The 22,224-nt window shown below is 40.2% G+C and overlaps 1 long non-coding RNA gene and 1 other non-coding gene across 3 annotated transcripts; both read left to right on the top strand.

Moving 5' to 3' along the window:
- The first annotated feature begins 787 nt into the window (after positions 1–787).
- On the top strand, positions 788–6,348 carry LOC140739491 (uncharacterized). 2 transcript variants are annotated; one of them, XR_012101654.1, is made up of 6 exons: positions 788–861; positions 2,440–2,571; positions 3,405–3,457; positions 4,018–4,072; positions 5,978–6,093; positions 6,220–6,348. It is a non-coding gene; the product is annotated as an uncharacterized lncRNA (long non-coding RNA). The 2 variants fall into 2 exon arrangements; XR_012101655.1 differs by lacking the exon at positions 788–861 and adding an exon at positions 1,122–1,146.
- LOC140739634 (small nucleolar RNA SNORA74) lies at positions 2,010–2,214 on the top strand. The gene has a single exon (XR_012101701.1). It is a non-coding gene; the product is annotated as a small nucleolar RNA SNORA74 (small nucleolar RNA).
- Positions 6,349–22,224: the final 15,876 nt, after the last annotated feature.

Genomic DNA, 22,224 nt, shown 5'->3' with positions numbered 1-22,224 from the left:
AAGACTGGGGCCAGAAATTAAAATGGTTAGCCACCAGGAAATTCTGCTTCTGGCAGATAAAGTGGAGGTACTAGGCAAAGTGGCTCTCCAATTTACGTCGGGCCTCACCAATGCAGAGGAAGCCGCATTGGGAGCACCGGATACAATGTACGACCCCAACGGATTCACAGATGAAGTGTTGCTTCACATGTTTGGGGCCCTGAACGGTGCTAAGGGAGGAGATGAATGGGCAGGTGTAGCATATAAGCTAACATATGTATTTATATTTTGGTGCTCATTTATTATTGTGTTCTCTAATTTTTTTGAGCTGCCTCAGATCAGGAGTAAAAACTGTTTTACCTTATGCTTGTGTGCTGGAAATGACATTTAACTGAAGGAATTCAGCTAGTCAGGCAGCATCTAAGGAGGGGAATAAACAGTCAATATTTCCGGTCTAAATGTTTCCTCAGGACTGGAAAGGAAAGAGAAGCCAGAATAAGCACCCTGAAATGAGTCTCTGCCTCATCTACCGTTTTTTCTTTGTTTTTCTACTTTCCTGACCAACATCTTGTGACACCAATGATGCTTTATGGAAATGGAGTCATGTTAGCAGTTTAACAGTCAGTCAGTGGGAAATAGAAGCTATCATAATTGAGGGGATGTAACTTTATTTCATGTTAGATGAACCTTGTCTGGAAGATCAGAGACTAAAGTGACCACATTGAATTCAGAGATCACACTGGCACTGACGTCACAGCACGGCCAGAGCACGCGTGCGCGATGTAGTGACGTCATGAGGGAAAATCTCGCGATGGCGGAGCGGGTTATATAATGAGTCGCAGGGGCGCGGCCATTTCTCTTTCTGCGGTTGTATGTGTGGAGGTGAGTGTAGTCTCGGATCATCCTGGCAGCCGGGGGGTTCTGCTGGGCTTCCCCGGCCCCAGCAGGGCGTTAGAGTAGGTGATGGGGAGCCCTGGTGTCCCACGATGGAAGGAGATGCAACCTTATTTCCTGCTATATGTGATGGCGAAGGGCGTCGGGCCTCGGGCCTGTCGATGGAGCCCAGGACGTGTGTCTCGCCTCTGTATAATGCACTGACCGCCTCTATTCACGTAGAGAGGGGTGAACAGACTGATGTGCACGTTGCGCCTCATCACCCTGGCGCCGGTGGGCCACTTAGATTGAGAAGCGTGATCTAGTTTGTATCTTACTTTGGAGTGCTTGAAAGTCTTTTTTTGTTTATGCATATTGGGCTATTAATTGTCAAATGCCAGGACAGAATGCTCAAACGTGAATCCAGCTGTTAGTGCTTTGACACTGAACTTCTGAATTTGAATTATGCTGTTAATTTAAGGTGGTTGTAGTCTGGTTGGGTATGTTAGAGCTGTGAGCTGCTACATTTTCCTTGAAACAGTACTGTGGATTTTTACTATGGGGTTAAAGAATGACAATTTAGGGCAGGGGTTTCCAACAGACATCTTGCTTTATGGTATTAGTCCGTGGCATGCTAAATGTTGGGAGTCCCTCTGGAGTTTTAAAAGTGAAATTTATGTCTTGAAATGGCTGAACGCCTAGGTAATGGGGTTGAACAAGACCTAGGTGCACAATATTGATGTGGATTAATGAGGGATCAATGGTGAGACAGAATTGTGGTGTAGGCTGGATATAGTTAAATGTTTTTTTGTTGATGTTTGAAAAATGCATTTCACAAAACGCACACCAATGGCATTTGCAAGTTCCTGGGAGTGCACATGTTGAGCAGCCTCATGGTTCCAGAGCATATTCTATGGGAAAGCTCACCAGCACCTCTGCTTTGAGGAGGCTGAAGAGAACTGGGCTAAGTGCAACTATATACTCGGGTCCTGCTACCTCATGGCACTGAAACTGCATCAGCCTACCCACCATCGAGGACATATTTAGAAAAGGGCCAGTAACTTGAAGGATCCCACACGCCCCACTTGTGGACGACTGTTTGCTCCACTCTCAGTGGGGGAGGGGGACCTGATTTGGTAGATGGTGCTTCTAATTTCCCCAGTGATAAGTCAGCTGCCCAGTGCTGTGTTGTGCCTGTGCCGGCGTTACTCCACTGGTAAATGATAGTGCTGTTCTCTTACCCTGGCAGTTAACTGTTGCTGTTCTGGTGATGGTTAATGATAGGCCTGAGCAGCACTGTGCATCCTTGAGTGGGCCACTGTATTTGTCTGTATGAGTGGTCCTAGTCAGGTTGCATACATGACCAGCCATGCTTTTACTATGGCTACATTTTGTGATACAATTTTTTTGTTGCAAGGCATTTAAGTGTCTGGTTTTTAGTTGGCATAGGTGACCACAACTATAAATGCACTGACTGTAGCTGCTAGTCAGTGAATCTTGAGGCTTCATTTGTTGCAGTTAATTTGCACTATTCAGTTTTTGTCTTGAATATTATGGAGTGATCCTTTCTGTCATTCTGATCTGTAGAGTGGCTACATTGAGACCCTGGATAGTTCCGAGATGATGCTTGCACTGAAGAACCAGCTTCAGTTGTATGGAGAAATTCATCTGCACCATGTTAAATCAGTCACAGATCAGGGGTCATTTGAATGGAGTCAGGTGAGTTACACGTGCATTGTTTCTTACAGTAAAGTTCCACACTTTTGACCTGATCTTGCAAACTTCAGGGCTTGGTTTTGCCCACTGGTCTAGTACTATAGATGCTGTAAGCATGATCTACTCTAAGGGAACTCGGAAAATTCACCTCAGTAAAGCAGGGGGTATATCAAATCAGTGTTTAACAATAGTTGGGCTGTCCGTTGGTTTACCAGTAGCTTTGATACACATTTTGTTTTAGCCTGTCTTCAAGAAGTACTGCATAGGGTTTTACTATCTGGCAAAACAGCAGTGGGCCAGGTGTTAATGCACCACTGATTCTTGTTGAGTTCTTCTGCAGTTCTGAGAGGCCATTGCAAGAACTATAGAGATTCAGAGGGGGTATGAGTGCTGGCTGGGCCACTGAAGTTGCTGTCAGCTTAATCTCACTGTCCAAATACAGTGGCTTCCTTTGGTCATGGATTATCATCAGATCTGTGCCTTTGAGCACAACTAAATCTTTACCTGATTATCATTCCAGCACAATGTGGGATAGTGTGTGTTGTAGTTGTGTTACACTAGTAAACATGACAGACTGAATAATAATGCTTTGAAATATTTTTGCCTCAGAAACTTGTTATACTTGGGGAAAATTTTGAAATGTACAAATCTGTTCTGATTGCATGTGGCTTCTTTGCACTAATAGTGCCAGTGTTGCTGATCGTAACACTTGTAAGGCCCCAGATGATACTGGCTGTTGTGATTTGTATTACCAGCATAAATAGTGGACGGTGACTGAGTAACAGTAGTCCAGGCTATGGCAGCAGACAGTAACATTATTGCTCTTTTGTTTTCAGGTGGGCTTCTGTTTAGTAGGAATGCAACTTACATGAAGCTCTTTTAAGCTTGGGTAAGCTCTATTTCATCTCCTGCCTTCATGACTTGGATCTGTTTTTGTGGCCAATTGTTATGGAAGTCAAAAGATCAGCTTTGTCTGCCACTTTTATAGCAACTACAGTGGATTCTGGATAATGGGACACATAAAACCATATCTGCAAAAACAGTTACGAATTGTCTTGCTTATTTCTCGCCATCTATCAGTGAATAAAAATTATTGCTTTTTGAACACACTCAACTGATGCTATTTTAAAAGCTTTTGCACAGTGTAGTGTCTAAAAGAGTAAACTAGATCCTACAGAGGGTGAGCAAAGTACTTGGGGTGTCTGGTTTGTACATGTTTTGACTGTTCCATCTACAGTGCTCTGCAAAAGTCCTAGGAACATTTATATTCTAGGGTGCCTAAGACACAGTACTGTAAATCAATCACTGGATTTTGTCATACTCTTAAGTTATCACTGTCATTATTGTAACTTGGACAGGGTGTGTCAGTGCAGATATTTTATTTATTACCGTATTGTTCTTTTAGTGGTGTGCTCTGTGGATTATTAATTTGATTTTTCTGATCTTCAGGATGTAGCAACCTATTTGAAAAGATTGATGCTTTCAGCTCAAGGTGCAAGCGAAGGTAACTTCTATAATTATGCATCTAAAAGTGATTGTATATCATTTCTGATGAAAGGTGGACATTCTGTAATATTCACTTGTTTAGTAAGGTTGTGGCTAATCTGAATGTAACCTCAACTCTTCCCAACTGGTTCCTGTAACTTTCCTTTTTAAAAATAGAGGCATTGCCTTTGAGGGAAGAAATATGCAATAGTCTGAATTTCAGCTCCTTTTTTAAATGGTGGCCCATTATTTTTTATTCTCTTGAGCATCCTCTACAGACACTCTGTGGCAACACTCAGTTTTTTGAACTGGGGGTTATTTGTCTCGACTGTCCAATCTTGGATATTTGTCCCTTCCAAATATTTCGGGGATGATTCACTGAACTGCTTCCAATGCATAGCATCCTTATAAGCAATACTGAATCCAGTTTTCCAGATGTTGTTTTGTTAGTAACCTATACAGTCTTAAGATATGTGCAGCTTCAAGTGAACAAAAACTGTTTCAACAGCTGATATTTTGTAGCCAACAGGATGCTTGTTATTAACTGTTAGTAGCTTGTGAGATTGTTAGGTTGCATTACCAAGTAAGTACAATCGTGGCATAGGCTTGCCCTGGCTATGATAATCATTCTTGGGAGATCATCAACAGGACTTGGCACGGGCTGAAGTGGCTTCAATCCTCCACAATGGCCCGACTTAAAGACCTGTAACACGTGTATCCTTGCTTTCTGACAAATCAATGCAGCATATATTAGATGTTTTAGCTTTATCTTGGACTAGTTGGGTCAATACCACCATGGATTCCAGTTAATGGGCTATTGGGACCTCTCAAAGAATATAAACTAAATTGTGAAAATAACTCTGATTTCCTTTTATTTGGAACACTAAGCTGCTTAATTAACAAATTCGACAACATACCAATGATCTTAAACCTGATTCTGAATAGTTTCTACCTAGTGTCAGTTGCGTGTTTGTCAATGAGCGTTAGAAATAAGCAATTCTGAATAGTTTTGCTCAACATGATTTCAAGCATTCAAGAGTGAAAATAAAACAATTTCATTACTTGCAAGTTGTCTGAAGATATAAACAATCATCTTGAATGTTAAGTGTGATTTTTCTAAAGCTTTGTATGAAGGCACTAGGTGTCTGCTGATCATGCATGGCAGATTAATTATTCCAACAACTATTAAGAACTAGTACAATAGACATATTGTAGTGTTCTAATTTCTGTACATAATACATGTACAAAAATACATAAATTATTACTCAGTTAAATCATTGTCATTTGTCATTTTACCTTTTACTATTTCCATGAAACTGCTAATTTGGGCAGTTACTTAATTGGGCCAGAATGTACTAGTCCCAATGTGTCCCCATTAACTGGAATCTACTGTATTTACTTGCATCCAGGTAACAGTGCCCTTGTTTGGCAGTCTTTGTGGTCACTTTTCTGTTTAACTTGTTGAAGACCAGGAGCTGTACTAGGGCTACAAATGTATTTATAGTATTGATTGTCAAGTGCCTTGTATGGATCTTCTGAAATTCTTACTACTTTCTGACAGCTTTTTCCTTATATACACTTTGTTAGAAGTGTTAAATATCTAGATTAAATTTGGGTGCACTTAACTGAAAGCATATAAATAAAGACATTCTGATGCAAAATAATTGGAGTAAGTGTTTGCTTCTCTAGTTCCCCACCATTAGTGCAACCTAAACTCCAGAATGTTAGTTCTCAATTGTGCTGACTGAGATAGCTATATGCATGCCATAGTGTACAAAGGGCTATTCAGAAAACTGCACAAATTGAATAAGCAGTCTGAATTCTGGGTGTCGTGAAACAAAAGTTGGCTGTCAGAATTTATCATTGGTTTTAATATTGTCCTATGAAACTGATCACATACAATGGTGACATTTTGTCTTTCTAGGGAATATCACTGGCAACATCACAGGGTGACAGTCAGGATCAGAATTACTGATGCAATCTGGATGTTGTGATTCAACTGTTGCCATTTAAGTTGAAATGCATTAACTTTTGGTGCAGGTGAGTTTTTGCTAAAAGCTGAAACTGCCTTGAGTTTGTTCCCAGTTCCTTGTGGTAGATCAGTCATTTTGAAATTCTACCCTTTTGAACCACCATTAATTGTACCATGTATTTTTTTTGCCATAGGTGTTGGAAGACATCCTGTGTACTTGAAATTCAACCAGTGTGAAGCTTTCTAAGAATATCCCTGAGTAAAGATCTGCAGTTCCAGCAACATCAGTGGCCTGTTGTACAAATAAACAATGAATGATGTGCCATATGCCTTTAGTTTTTTTCTTTTATAATGGATGGCTCTAGAAATGCAGAACAGTTGTATTTACTGGTATTACTTCACATTACAAATTTGAGTTAAAATCCTGGGGAGTTGGCTGCAACAGGATGCCCCATCACATGCTTTCTTGCCATCGAGGTACAGTACCCTAAAGTCACACTCAGTGTTTTAGGAATAACTTCCCTGCTGCCATCTCACTTCTGAATGAACTGGTGTTTACCACCTCACCATGTACTTGCACTAAATTAAATTAGCAGAGGCCAATTGGGTGATGTATTAGGGTGAAGGGTAAACATGGAACCTTAGAAGTTGATGGGGAATATTTTGAGGGTATGAGATGTAATTAGCAAATAAAGTTGAAGGAAATCCCAAGAGGATTTATGAACAGGGAGAGCTTAGGTCCCTTTTGATCAGCAAGACCGCCTGAGGAGTGGGATTTTCAAAAAATGATTTTTTTTAAAATTGCTCAGATGAAGAATGGAGGCCAATAACCAGTGTCACTGTAATCATTGTTACTCATAAAATAGTTGAAATAATGTGCTGAGTCATAAAGCCTTGGGTAGGGTTCTTGATCCAAGCCCAGCTCAGCAGAGGGGTCAAATACTTCAGCCCTGTGGCCATGATGTGAACGTAGTAATGGGGACCCTTGGTAAACAAAAACCTTGCTAACTCAGGATTTGGGAAGTAAATGGGAATTCACTTTCAGGAAATAACTGCAGTTTAAAGTCATTTCTGGAATATCTGGAGATGTATGCCTAGTACAAAATAACTTCAAGCTAAGTCTTCTGGCTTGAATTCAAATTGAACTTGTTGGGAACAAGTAAATCTAATCAACTATAACAGGTATTAAATACTAAATATTAAGTATTAGTGCATGCAGAGAGTGCAACTTAAATGAGTACAGCTTCATGAGTGCAAAGGATCAAGTGGAGTTGTGATTGGGGGCGTGTATGGAGAGTGGGTGAAGAAGATAACTGGAAGGAAGGAACATTCCACAGTACAAGATTAGATTGGAGAGGGTGGACTGAGATTGCATATTTATTACATCACCAATAAACCATGGGCAAGAAAAGGTCCTTCAGACATTAGAGGGTTGTGGATGATGTTAATTTAGTGTTCTTGGGATTAATGTCAGTTATGCAAGGGAATAGAATTAGAATTTTTATTTTACATGCATTTCAACAACGGAGTGAAAATCTTCATGTTGCATCTCACTATGTACAAACATCAAGGAAGGGAAATGTGGGAAGATATTGCCCAAACATTAAGTTTGTAATTTTATATAGTTATGTGCAATCAGATCAATGTATATTGATAAATCTGTTGGTCTGGTGAAAGAAGCTGTCCCAGAACCTCTTGATCCTGGCTTTAATGCCATGATACCATTTGCCAGATGGAAGCTGCCGTAAATGTCCTGAATAGAGGAAAGCTCACAGAAGTTGTACTTGTATAGTAGCAGTACTGTCTCGGATTTTGCCTCTTCAATCTATTTGAATCCCTGCTGGTTTCAGTTTAAAGGAATACCTATCTTATGATGATTTGCTGACTTTAAATTTTGGTTAGTTCAGCTATTTAATAAATTGTAAAATGTTACTGATAGCCACTATAATTTGAATTTTCCAAATTTGTGAAATCAATAGCTTAATAATCAGTTACTCCTAAAGATTGTGCCTGCCCAATCCATATATCATGCTTTCATGAACAAGAAAATCTGCAGAGGCAGGAATCTGAACAACACTCAAAATGCTGGAGGAACTCAACAGACCAGGCAGCATCTATGGTAAAGAGTACAATGGATGGTTCTGGCCAAGACCCTTCATCAGTTTCTGGAATTTCTTGGTCTGAAACATTGTAATTATCATGCTTTCAATTCTCTCCTGTCATTAAACTTGACCAGTACACATTTTTACTGTGATATACTGTATCCGGTGCTCCCAATGTGGCCATTTATACATTGGGGAGACCGTTTTGCCAAACACTGGCGCTCAGTCCTCCAGCAGTGGCAGGATCTCCCTGTGGCCACACTTCAATTCCACAGACCACTCCCACTCCGATATGTCTGTCCATGGCCGCCTCTACCGTCAAGATGAGGCCACATGCAGGTTGATGGAGCAATACCTTATCTCCCACCTAGGTAGCCTCCTACCTGCCGGGATGAACATTTAGACAGACCTACGTTGATACCCCTCTCCCCCCCCCCCCCCCCACCACATCCCTATCTATAATTTTAGTCTGGTTCTCTTTTTCCCCTCCTCACTATAATCTCCCCCCATCCCTACCTTTCTTCCTCTTTTATTTCCCATAATTCTCCACCTTCCCCCAGCCCATTTCCCTTCAGCCTTTCACTTCCCAGCTCTCTACTTCATCCCTCCCCCCTCGACCATCCCATGTTACTTCACTCCTGATGAAGGGTTTGGGACCGAAAAGTCGTCACTACCTCCTCCCATAGATGCTGTCTGGCCTGCTGAGTTCTGCCAGCACTTTGTGTTTTTACATTTTTAATAAGTTTCTCCTCTAAATGCCACCCATTTCCAACAGGCTTCAGGACAACTTCTTTCACCAGGCCATCAGACTGATGAATTCATGCTGATACAGTTGGATTTCTATGCTATGTTGACTCCTGTTCTATGTACTATTACAAATTCCTATAAATTGCACATTTAGACGGAGATTTAACAAAGATTCGTGTATGTGAAGGATGTAAGAAATAGTCAATTCAATTTTAAATACTGCTCAGGATTGTATTAAATTATGTCACTTCATTTTAGGGGTATTTTGTCATTTCTAGATAATCATTAACAAAGAAACTGTCAATGACTTGGTGCTTCTCATAATCTCTCCCAACTGCAACATGTGAAGCTGATGGTCTTTACAACTACTTAAAAAGTGCCAATGCTGACTGAGCTCAATCCTGAACTCCAGGTAGCCTCCTTCTGGCCCAATAAGTCACACTGCCCAGCAACCCACCTATTAAAACCCTAACTGAATCACAGGACAATTTATGACAACCAATTAACCTATTAACTGGTGTGTCTTGGAGATGTGGGGGGAAACCTACACGTTCACAGGACGTACAAACACCTAACAGTGTCGGAATTGAACTCCAATGCCCAACCTGTAAAAGTGCTGTGCTAACTACTACTTTAGGAAATTGTTCAGAAATTTAATTCAACTGAATTTGTAGTAAAGTTAATTTGAAAGAATTCTCAGTACCCTTGTCTGCTCAGCCATTCCTAATGAATGTCCCTCTCCAGCAGGGGTTCCCAACCTTTTTTAATGCCATGGAGCCTTACCATTAACCAAGGGGTCTACAAACCCAGATTGGAAACCCCTGCTCTAGAGGAAATGTTCTGCCTCATTTAGATTGCAAATTTCAGATTGATTTTATGGCTGGTCTACAGATTGTTTGCCAATATGTTGACAGCCTTTTAAAATTAGCACTCAAAAGTTGCAAAGGATATTTCAATCATGTTTTAGCCTTTGATCTATACAAAGCAGCACTATTGGTGCAAGAATCTAATAAATTAAGTTATTATTAAAATGTCATGGAAACAACTTAAGTAGGACCAGTTAAAAACCCCTTGAAAAGGTGAAAGCTATTCATATCAGAGTGGGCCACAGACCGAGGCATTAGATGGAGCTGTAAGCCTACTATATTTATAGTGCAGAGAGTACTGCTGCATTAGGGATTCAATTCTAACACTTGTGCTGTCTCTCTAGATATTGCACATTGTCCCAGTGGCTGAACAGTATGGTTTTCTGCTAACTCCTAGGGTTTCCTTTCAGTTAAAACCATAAGACCTAGGAGCAGAATTAGGCCATTCAGCCCGCCGTCGAATCTGCTCCACCATTCCATCCTGGCTGATCCTGGATCCCACTCAGCCCCATATACCTACCTTCTCACCATATCCTTTGATGCCCTGACTGATCAGGAAATGATCAACTTCCGCCTTAAAAATATGTACGGACTTGCCCTCCTCTGCAGTCTGTGGCAGAGCATTCCACAGATTTACTAGTCTGGTTAAAAAAAAGTTCCTCCTTCTGTTCTAAAAGGTCGCCCCTCAATTTTGATGCTGTGCCCTCTAGTTCTGGATACCTCCACAAGAAGAAACATCCTCTCCACATCCACCTTATCTAGTCCTTTAAACATTCGGTAGCTTTCAATGAGATCCCATTGATACATTCTTCTAACTTGCAGTGAGTACAGGCCCAAAGCCGTCAAACATTCCTCATGTTAACCCCTTCATTCCCTGAATCATCCTCATGAACCTCCTCTGGACTCTTTCCAATGACAATACATTCTTTTTGAGATATGGGGCTCAAAACTGTTAACAATACTCCAAGTGTGGCCTGACTTAGTGTCTTACAAGGCCTCAGCATCATCTCCTTGCTTTTATATTCTATTCCCCTTGAAATAAATGGTAACATTGCATTTGCCTTCTTTACCACAGACTCCACCTGTGAACTAACTTGGGAGTCTTTCAAGAGGATTCCAAAAACCCTTTGCACCTGTATGTTTGAATTTTCACCCCATTTTAGATAATAGTCTACATTATTGCTCCTTTTACCAAAATGCATTATTGTGCATTTCCCAGAATTGTATTCCATCTGCCATTTTTTGCCCATTCTTCTAATTTGTCTAAATCTTACTGCAATCCCAATGCTTCCTCAGCATTACCTACCCCTTGACCTATCTCCATATCATCTACAAACTTTGCCACAAAGCCATCAATTTCATTATCTAAATCATTGACAAACAATGTGAAAAGTAGTGGTCCCAAGACTGACCCCTGAGAAACACTACTAGTCACCAGCAGCCAACCAGAAAAGGCCCCTTTATTTCCACTCACTGCCTCCTGCCTGTCAGCTATTCTGCTATCCATGCCAGTATATCTTCTGTAACACCATAGGATTTTATCTTGTTAAGCAGCCTCATGTGTGGCACCTTATCAAATGCCTTCGGAAAATCCAAGTAAATGACATCCACTGCCTCTCCTTTGTCCACCTGCTTGTTACTTCCTTGAAGAACTCTAACAGATTTATCAGGCAAGATTTCCCTTTACACAAACCATGATGACTTTGACTTATTTTGTCTTTGGTCTCCAAGTACCTCCTTAATGACACTTTCCCAACCACTGAGGTTAGACAAACTGGCTTTATAATTAACTTTCTTTTGTTTTCCTCCCTTCTTACAGAGTGGAGTGACACTTGCAATCCCAGTCCTCCAAGACCATGCCAGAATCTAGTGATTTTTGAAAGATCATGACCAATGCATCCATTATCTCTTCAGCAACCTCTCTCAGGACTCTGGGATGTAGTCTATCTTTCACAGGTGACTTATCCACCCTAAGACCTTGGAGTCTGCCTAGCACTTTTTCCTTTGTAATAGCAATGGCACTCACTCCTGCTCCCTGACACTTACAGATCTCCACTGCAGGTGTCTTCCATAGTGAAGACAGATGCAAAGTATCCATGATTTCATCTGCCATTTTTTTGTCCCCTACCAGCATCATTTTCCAGTGGTCTAATATCAACTCTTACCTCCCTTTTACTCTTTATATAACTGAAAAACTTTTGGTATCCTGCTTTATATTATTGGCTAGTCTCCCCTCATTTTTCATCTTTTCCCTTCTTATAGCTTTTCTAAAAGCTTCCTAATCATCTAACTTCCCACTCATTTTTGCTACCTTATGTACATTTACTTGGCTTTTAATGCAGTCCTTAATTTCCTTTTACAGCCACAGTTACCTACACCTGCCATTTGAGAACTTCTTCCTCTGTGGGACATATCTATACCGTGTCTTGTGAACTATTCCCAGAAACTTCAGCCATTTCTGCTCTGCCGTCATCCCCGCCAGTATCCTCCTCCAATCCACCTGGGCAAGCTCCTCTCTCATGCCTCTGTAATTCTCTTTATTTCCCTTTCCTCAAGTTAGCTCAAGCACAAGCTGCTCTAAAAAGCCATCTCATAGGCATTCAACAAATTTGGTCCCTTGCAATCCGACACCAACCTGATTTTCCCAAACCCCTTGCATATTGAAGTCCCCCATTACAATTGTGTCATTACCCTTATTACATGCCTTTTCTAGCTCCCTTTGCAATCTCAACCTCACATCTTAGCTACTATTTGGAGGCCTATATATGAGTCCTATAATTTTTTTACCCTTGCATTTTATTAACTCCACCCACAAAGATTCAACATTGTCTGACTCTATGTCACCTCTTTCTAAAGATGTAATCCCATCTCTTACCAACAGAGCCACACCACTGCCTATGCCTTCCTGCCTGTCCTTTCAGTACAAAGTATATCCTTAGATGTTAAGCTGCCAACTATGGCCTTCTTTCAGCCACAACTCAGTGATGCCCACAATGTCATACTGACCAATCTCTAATTGCGCCTCAAGTTCGTCCACCTTATTCCGAATGCTACACGCTTTTAAATACAGCACCGTCAGTCCTGCATTATTCACCCTTTTGTATTTTGCCTCTGTGGTACAATTTAACTCTTTGCTCCATCTGCATTTGTCCCCAATCATTGGCTTGTCCTTCCTTACATTCATACTACACCCATCATCTACTTGTAAACCTGCTGGCGCATCCTCAGCTCTATCATACTGGTTCCCATCACCCTGCCATATTAGTTTACACCACTCCCTTGCTTTGTTCTGATGTTAGTTTCAGTGACAATTTCTCAAGTGTCTAGGTTGTTGTGATGATGATCTAATACTCCATTTTCTTAATGTTCTGGTGGAAATGCAGTTTGATTTAAGAGAACTATGATGCACTTTGCCCTTTAGGTTTGCAAGTGTGTCCATTAAACATTTTAAAATTCCACAGACTTTTTTGGTTGATCTATTTTGAACCTAAACTGCACATTCCAATCTACCTGCCATCACCTTTCACTCCCTTATTAATCAAGGATCATTCTCCACTGCCTTAAAAATATGAAAAGATTGCTTTCACCACTTTGGAGTTCAAAAGACTCCTAACCCTCAAAACAATTTCACCTGGATCATCTTAAATTCCTAACGTTTTGAGAACCTCACTATAGATTGAACCAAATTAGCTAATATTCTTTACATCCACTGTACAAGACCCCTCAGGCTCCATTTTCGATCAACTAGTGGATACAAGCCAAGGTCAACTTCTCACGTCCGCATGATAACCCAGCAATTAGTTTAGTAAATATCAGAACTGCTGCTAATTTATTACACCTTGCCTTGAAGAGACTATTACTGTGCAATAATCCAATTACTGCCTGATTTACTGAACCATACCTCTCATCATCACATCTGATTCAACATGCAATAAATCAGTTTTCGGCTCGAAACATCAACTCTTTTCCTAGATGCTGCCTGGCACTGCTGAGTTCCTCCAGCACTTTGTGTGTGTTTCCTAACTACTTGCCACACCTGTAAACTAACCTTTCACAGTTGATGTAGGAAACCCAACACAGTTTAATGGGACTTGAAGTCTGCTCAGGCTTAATGAGGCAAATAACCTTTTGTGTAATAATCACACCATAATTAAGGTGGGTGGAATGATAATGGAAAAGTTATGTGCCTGATTTTAAGAGAAGGTTGTCCACGTTGTTAAGTTTTGTAACCTCAAAATATTAAACTAATTTTATGGAAGACACAGGAGTCTGAAATGTGTGTGTAACTTTGTCTTAGTTTCAGCAAGGCACGCATGCATCACGTGGTAGCGAGATGACATATGCAATTCACGTATTTTACACATAACTCGTAATTAGTTATTTAAACCAACACGAATGCTTATTCGCCCTAAATATACATACATATACAAGATAATTGAAATATTAAATACACAACACGTGTGTCACAGAAATTCTGAATATACAGACTGAGGATACAATGCAATCAATTAACTCGAGACAGGTCCATTCAAATTTCAGTATCAGGATTAGTTGAAGAACAATTTCCATTTGTGACAAACCTTGCAGAATGAATGCTGTGTGCAGGTCCACACCGTTGTACACTGCAGGATTACAAGCCCAGCCATGCCAGAACCTACATCGATATGACAACAGCTGCTCTATTGATTCAGTTTCAAACACAACAGAAGAAAAGAAAATCAATGGCTGGAGATCTACAAAAATGAACGAACAGTCCAGTCAGCATTTTAACAGAATGGTGATGGCTTCAGCAGAACCAGTATGAAAAGATAGACTCTTGGCCTCACAACATATCTTGCACCTATTGTTTACCTGTACTGCACTTTCTCTGTTGCTGTTAAACTTTATCTCTGTCTTACCTTGGTCTGCCTCAATGCACTGTGAGATGATTTGATCTGTATGAACAATATGCAGGACAGGTTTTTCACCTAATCTCAGCAGTTGTGACAGTAATAAACCAATTCCAAAATCCTATTTCATTGCCAACATGCAATTGTTTAGAAAAATACACTCAGTTGCCCCTTTATTAAGTGCTTCTTGTATCGAATAAAGTGACCGCTGTGTCTATGGCCATGGTCTTCCATTGTTGAAGCTAATCCATTTCGAAGTTCAATGTGTTCTGCATTTAGAGATGCTCTTCAGCACACCACTGCAGTAATGCATACTTACTTGAATTACTGTCGCCTTTCCGTCAGCTTGAACCAGTCTGCCAATTTCTCCTTTGTTCTCTCTCATTAACAAGTCATTTCTGGCCCCAGACCTGCCACTCATTGGATGGTTTTGTTTTTGGCGCTTTTCTCTGCAAACTCTAGAGACAGTTGTGCATGAAAATCACAGTTTCTGAGATATTCCAACCACCCCGTCTGGCACCAACAATCATTCCACAGTCTAGGTCCTTTAGATCACATTTCCTCCTAGTACTGACATTTGATATGAACAACAACTGAACCTCTTGACTATGTCTGCATTCTTTAATGCATTGGGTTACTGCCTCTGATTGGCTAATTAATGTTTGCATTAATGAGCCGGTGTACAGGTGTACCTAATAAAGTGGCCACTGAGTGTGCTTGAAATTGTGTTGGAGGACTGGGGTTGGATCAAAGGACTGAGACTGCCGATGAGAGAATCAGGCAGGGAGGGGTGGGGAAAAGATGCTAGGAAGTGATGGAGAAGGCAGCTGTAGCGAACGGGAGGTGGAACTGGTAATAAGAGTTGTCTGGAGGAAAGCGAAAGGCAGATATCCTGGAAATGGAAAAATAAGTGAGAAATTGAGGATTGCAGTGGCTTGTCGTCCAGTGATGAAGGCAGTAGATAGGACTTACATAAAAGTGGAAAGGAAGAGTTTAAGGTTGTATTGAATTACGAGGGGTGATTGATAAGTTCGTGGCTTAAGGTAGAAGGAGTCCATTTTAGAAAACCTAGCACATTTATTTTTCAATATAGTCCCCTCCTACATTTACGCACTTAGTCCAGCGGTCGTGGAGCATACGGATCCCTTCTTTGTAGAAGTGGTGCATAGCAGGGTGATTGATAAGTTTGTGGCCTAAGGTAGAAAGAGATGAGATATTAACTTCAAACTTTCTGCATTATCACTCAAAGAGTTGAACTGCACGTGCATGTAACGAGAAAGTCTTGGACCTCCAGGTGGTCCACAGCAGGGGTGATTGATAAGTTCGTGGCCTCAGGTAGAAGGAGATGAGTTATACAGCTCTCGCTACGTGCACGTGCAGTTCAACTCTTCGAGTAAAAATGCAGAAAGTTTGAAGTTAATAACTCATCTCCTTCTACCTTAGGCCATGAACTTATTAATCACCCCATGCTGTGGACCACATTTGGAGGTCCAAGACGCCGACTTCTACAAAGAAGGGATCTGTATGCTCCACGACCGATGGACTAAGTGTGTAAATGTAGGAAAAATATATGAGTCCTGACGAAGGGTCTCGGCCCAAAACGTCGATTGTACTTCTTCCTATAGATGCTGCCTGGCCTGCTGCGTTCCACCAGCATTTTGTGTGTGTCGCTTGAAAAATAAATGTGCTAGGTTTTCTAACATTGACTCCTTCTACCTTAGGCCATGAACTTATCAATCACCCCTCATATGAGTATGTTCAAAACACAACAAAACTGTAATGTCTTCCTTCCTTCTTCAGTATGGTTCTGATGTCAACCCGATTAGATTATTGATAGATCTGAAAAAAGGATTAGGAGATAGTGTGGGTGCAAAACCACAGAAATGGGGCTCTCTTAGTGTTTTGAAAAGATAGTGAGCATTGTGAAAAAGTTTTGGGCTTAAAAGTTGTTGGAGGGGGAAAGTAACACTAAAGAATTATATTAGACAACATTGGCTTTGGGGAGTGATCTCTCTGTTGGCTCTAGATGTATCCATGGACCAAATTAAAAATAATTTAGTCAGGGGAAAAGTTATGGACGCTAAACATTTAAAAGCTTTTCATGTTGGAGGAAGCTTATCAGTGATAATTTTTTTTAAATTATCACTTATTAAATGTGATAGAAAAAGGTTGCCAGATAGGGTTAATTTAGGTTATATGGTTCAGGTCTATGTGCCATCTCCTCTGAGATGTTTTCAGTTCCAGAAGTTTAGCCATGTAGCAGCTGTGTGTAAGAGTAAAAAGTGTGGTAGATATGGTGAAAAATATGATTATGACAATCGTGGAGAAAGTGTTAGGCTAAAATGTAGTGACAGTGCAGGGGAACATAGTTCTGCTTATGCAGAATATCATGTATGTAAGGAAGCTGTAGAAGTCCAGCGTGTTTGGGTGAAAATGGCCACATCATATGCAGTGGCTCTGCAGAACGTACAGAAGACAGTTTCAATGAGACCCATTAATACCCAAAATACAGACAGAATAAAGTCAGTGTATAAAGTGCGTGATCGTATAACAAAGAATTCGTTGATTGTTGATAAACTAGAGTTTGTCACTTTCATGGCAGATGTGATAAATTGTACAGAACAGACTAAAAGTAGGATAGAAAAAATAAAATTTTATTTAAAGCTGCAGAAAAACATCTAGAGATAAAAAGCTATAAGTTATCAATGATGCCTTACAAGGAGGAGTAAATAATGTTCAGACTTCAAAGGAGGGTTGTTAATGGTTTCTCTAATCTTACAATGGAATGATAGAAGCCTGTTAGCAAATGGTCAAGAGTTTAAAAAATTTATTGAAGATTTACAAAATAAGCCTGATGTTGCATACGTACAGGAAACCTGGTTTAATCCTTGTCTAAGTTTTAAGATACAAGATTATGTTGACATAAGGCATGATTGCAAACTGAGTAATGGGGAAGTGGGATAGAACATAGAGTTATGAAAATTGGAGTTCAATACAAGTCAGATTTGGGGAAAGAATAGTAAAATACATATTATTTACATACTTACTATTTATACATATTTACTATTAATATTTACTATATTTATACATATTTACTATTGTATACATACAAATACTTTATGGTCACCAAACAATTGATACTAGAGAAACAAATATCACTGTGATGATTGTACGCTCTAGTCTCAATTGTTTGGTGACCATAAAGTATTTGTATTTGTATACATATAATATATGTTTATAACCCTTGTGAACGGTTAACATCTGATATATTGGAAAGCGTGGGAGGAATTAGGAACAAAAAGCTTAAATGGTGTGGGGATTTTAATACTGATAGTACTACATGGGGTTATGGTGACACAACTGTGAATGGGACAGTGTGGGGGAGTCTAGGACCAGAGGACCTAGATATCAGGACCTAGACCACAGGTGCAAGGCTTTCTTGAAGAAAAGTGTTTGGTATGCTTGAATGATGGTAGGAGTACAAGGATAAATCTATTTAACAACACTGTTTCTGCTCAAGACCTTGTGCTGGTATCTGTGCATATAGCAAGTGTGTGTAACCGGGAAGTGTATAATGATACAACAGTGGGGAGTGATCATTTTCCCATTACGGTTACAATGACACTAGATGGGTATCAGAGGAAAGGTTCTCAAATCTCCAAATGGAATTATAAAAAGGCAATTTGTGAAGTATTGAGTGACTTATGTGAAAGTAGATTTCCTGATCATTTTGTTTCGGAGAACTTCGAGTTGAGCAATAATACCTCGTACTCTGTACTCAGCTCAATAGCTGAGGAAACAATTCCCAGACCGTAGGGAGATAGTATGTTCCCTGGTGGACAGATGAATGTAGGAGAGTTGTGAAGGTGTGGAGTAAAGCCTTTAGAAAAATTAAGTGGTGTTACTCCAACTCTTTATCTTTCATACAATATAAAAGAGCTCAAATCATAGATAGAAACGTAGTGAGAAGGGCAAAGAAAATGTATTTATTTATTGACGTTCAACGTGGAATAAGCCATTCTGGCCCATTGAGCCTCACTGCCCAGCAAACCCCAATTTAATCCAATCGTAATCACTGGACAATTTAGAATGACCAATTAACCTACCAACCAGGACATCTTTGGACTGTGGGAGGAAAGCCTCATGGTCACAGGGAGAACATACAAACTCCTTACAGGCAGCAGCAGGAATTGAAGACAGGTTGCCTGAACTATAAATTGTTGTGCTAACCACTACATTACCGTACCATCACAAAAATGTCCTGTGATAGTATTGGGAAAGAGATCCAGATAGGGGAAGCTTGGTGTATGATAGGGAAAATGGGAGGAGTTGATGCATTACCATCTGCCTAAAGCAACCAGTTTTAAGGCGCCCGTAACCCACCTTTGCCTATTCTCCTGTTAATAAAAACCATTCTGTCGGGTTTAGTAGCTAAGCCACATATGAAGGCCAGGAACTGGACTTGGTTGTCAGAGGCTATTTGAGAAGCTCGCTATTGGGAGCATTTAATAGGTAGTGGGAGCTTATCCCCAATACCTCCCCCAACCAAGACAACCTTAAGGAACATAGATACTTTATATATTGTTAAGAATTGCAGGCAGCTATTAATAGAGGAATGGAAATGTCAGTGGAGGTTTAAATTTTCTTTTGCAAAGACTCAAGTCCAACAACAAGTTCAACCTGATTCTGATTCTGAGTTATTTGCTTTCCTAAAAGGAACAACGCGCCCACAATCGATCTCAGGTTATATGGTAAACCCTTAAATAAGAGTCAAAGTCTCCAGGTATGCGGATGGCCACAAGGTGCATGTGAATAAAATTCTAGAGAAGTATAAAAAAGCCCTGATGTGCTGAGGTGCTTAGTTGGGTGTGATTGGGGTGTGACTGGAAGGTCACTTAAGCAAACGTATGTTGCTTTAATCAGATTTGACTTTGATTATGGACGTGTTGCTTATGGGTCGGTCTCACCAGTGGTCTTAGAGCCCCTAGGTAAAGTTCAAGTACTGAGATTATGTGGTGATGCTATTGTATCATCCCAGTTTGGGCATTACTGCTAGAAATGGGTGAAGTACCTTGCCATCTACGCAGGTTACAGTTAGCAATGGTTTATTGGGTTAATGTAAGAGGACATAGAGTTGGCCATCCAATATTGGCAAAATTAGTAGTGTTGGGAACACGGCACTCATAAGGTCTTCAGTTTTGGGTGGATGGTGGAATGAATGGGCACAAAATCTTGGGTTGTTTAATCTGAAATATGGTCCTACTGTACCCCTTACTGTCACCCCTCCATGGCTTTTCCCTTTGCCCGTGGTTGATTTAAGCCTCAAGAAAAGATCAAGATGAATGATTGTATATCAGTGGCCCAGCTAGTTCAGCAATATATGGCGACTATTATGGCTTCTTACATATCTACACAGATGATTCAAAAGATCCAGTGACAGGTCATTCAGGCATTTCTATCTATGTTCCTAAGTTTCAGGTGATTATTAAAAAAAGAATATCAGATAAAGTATCAGTATTCATTTTTGATGATGGCTATCATTTCAGCCCTTGAAGAAGTACACCCAGATAATATTTAAGGCAAAAGTTGATCGTTTCCTGATTGGTCAAGGCATCAAAGGATATGGCGAGAAGGTAAGTGTATGGGGTTGGGTGGGATCCAGGATTAGCCATGATGAAATGGCAGAACAGACTTGATGGGCTGAATGGCCTAATTCTGTTACTATGTCTTATGGTCTTATGGATTGTATGCTTCTGTGCTCTGATTCATTCTCAGTTTTGACATCTATTTGAACGTTAGAAAGTTCTTGACAATATCAACAAGCTTGCTTCATATAGTGTGTTTAAATAATTATCAAGTTTGGACTTGCAAGTCTCTAAGATACTACTCTCATCTACACAACTAGGTGGTTTGTTCCATGTGTCCACAACTAGCTGTGTAAAGAAATGCTTCCTGATGTTAGTCTGAAATCTCCCCTTAACCAGTCTCTGCCTATGGCCCTGTGTCCGTGATGATGGATTAACTCTGAAGCAGCAGCTGGCATCCACCTTACTTATACTCTTCATGATTTTAACTACTTCTATCATGCCTCCTCTCCTTCCATGTCTACTTCCTTTCTACCTTTCTTCATAGCTCCTACCCTGCAGACCTGGCATGAGTCTCATCACCCTTCTCTGAACTCTCTCCAGTGCCTTCACATTCTTCACACAATATGGAGATCAAAATTATTCACAGTATTCAAGGTGTGGCATCACAAGCACATTATACACCTTAAGGAGAGCGTCTCTGGTCTTGTACTCCTCTGAGCGTGTTATACATTCTATTACTTCTGGGCATTGCCTAGATGTTGATACCGATGAGTCTGCCAGGACACACAAATCCTTCTCATACAGTGCACTTTCTAACTCTATTGTATATTTAGACCTAATATTTCTACTTCCTACGTGTAATATTTTACATTTACTTACATTAAATTTAATCTGCTATTTATCTTTCCACATCTGGATTTTGTTTAGATCTAACTGTATTGATTCTGCTGCCTGAATGTTATCAGCCCATCCTCCTAATTTTGTGTCATCGGCAAACTTCACTAGTTTATTTATTATGTGCTTATCCAAATCATTAATGTAAATTAAAACCAGAAATAGACCCAAAACTGATCTCTGCGGAACCCCACTGTTAACATCTTCTAGGTGTAAAAATGATCCTCTCACCATAACTCATTGTTTTCTGTTTTCTGCACCCATTTGCACACCTTACTGTGAATCATCTCCTGGAATTTGATTATTAGCCACTCATGGGGTACCTTGTCAAAAGCCTTCTGAAAGTCCAAGTAAATGATATCACAAGTTTTACTTGCCTCTTCATAGAACTCCAGCACGTTAGTAAAACATGATATCCCCTTTTGGAACCCAAGCAGGCCATTAAAACAGTTATTTCAAATTGTAGTCTTTCACTCTTCTTGAGGTTGGACAACATGTGTTGAGGCTGCAGGGTCCCTGCACATGTTGGGGTTGAAAGAAATGAAGCGGCAGACATTCTAGTCAAGCAATCACTTACAATTAAGGATATAAATGTAGTGGTGTCTTTGCATAAGGGGAGGTGACAGCAATAGTCTATGTGATCACTCCATCAACAAAGTTGTGATAAGGAAAAGGAAGATTGACATTTTTATAAAATTCAGAGGATGGTAGGAACTCAACTGGTAGATGGGTATAAAAGGAGAGAAGAAGTTATCCTCACATATTTACATATTGAACACACTACGTTGAATAACTCCTTGTACAGATTTAATATGCATGATGTGGGAATTTTCAGGGAGTGCACTTGTCAAGAAACCCTGCAGCATATTTTGTTTGAAAGCAGTTCCTACGAGGTGCAAAGGAAACATCTAATTACTACATTGAGATCTTTGGTGCAGACACAGTTTAACATGGAAAGTTCGTTATGATATTACTGCCATCATAATGCATATAAATGTAGATTTGACTTTCTGAAAAGCATTAGACTTCTTTATATTATTTGAGGGGTTTTTTTGGGGGGAGTAAATTTAGTGGATATACTTCCCATCTCTTTGGTCCACATTCCACTTTAGT

This window comes from Hemitrygon akajei, chromosome 15, assembly GCF_048418815.1.
Source record: "Hemitrygon akajei chromosome 15, sHemAka1.3, whole genome shotgun sequence".
NCBI lineage: Eukaryota > Metazoa > Chordata > Chondrichthyes > Myliobatiformes > Dasyatidae > Hemitrygon > Hemitrygon akajei.
This window is presented reverse-complemented; position numbering and strand designations above follow the sequence as displayed.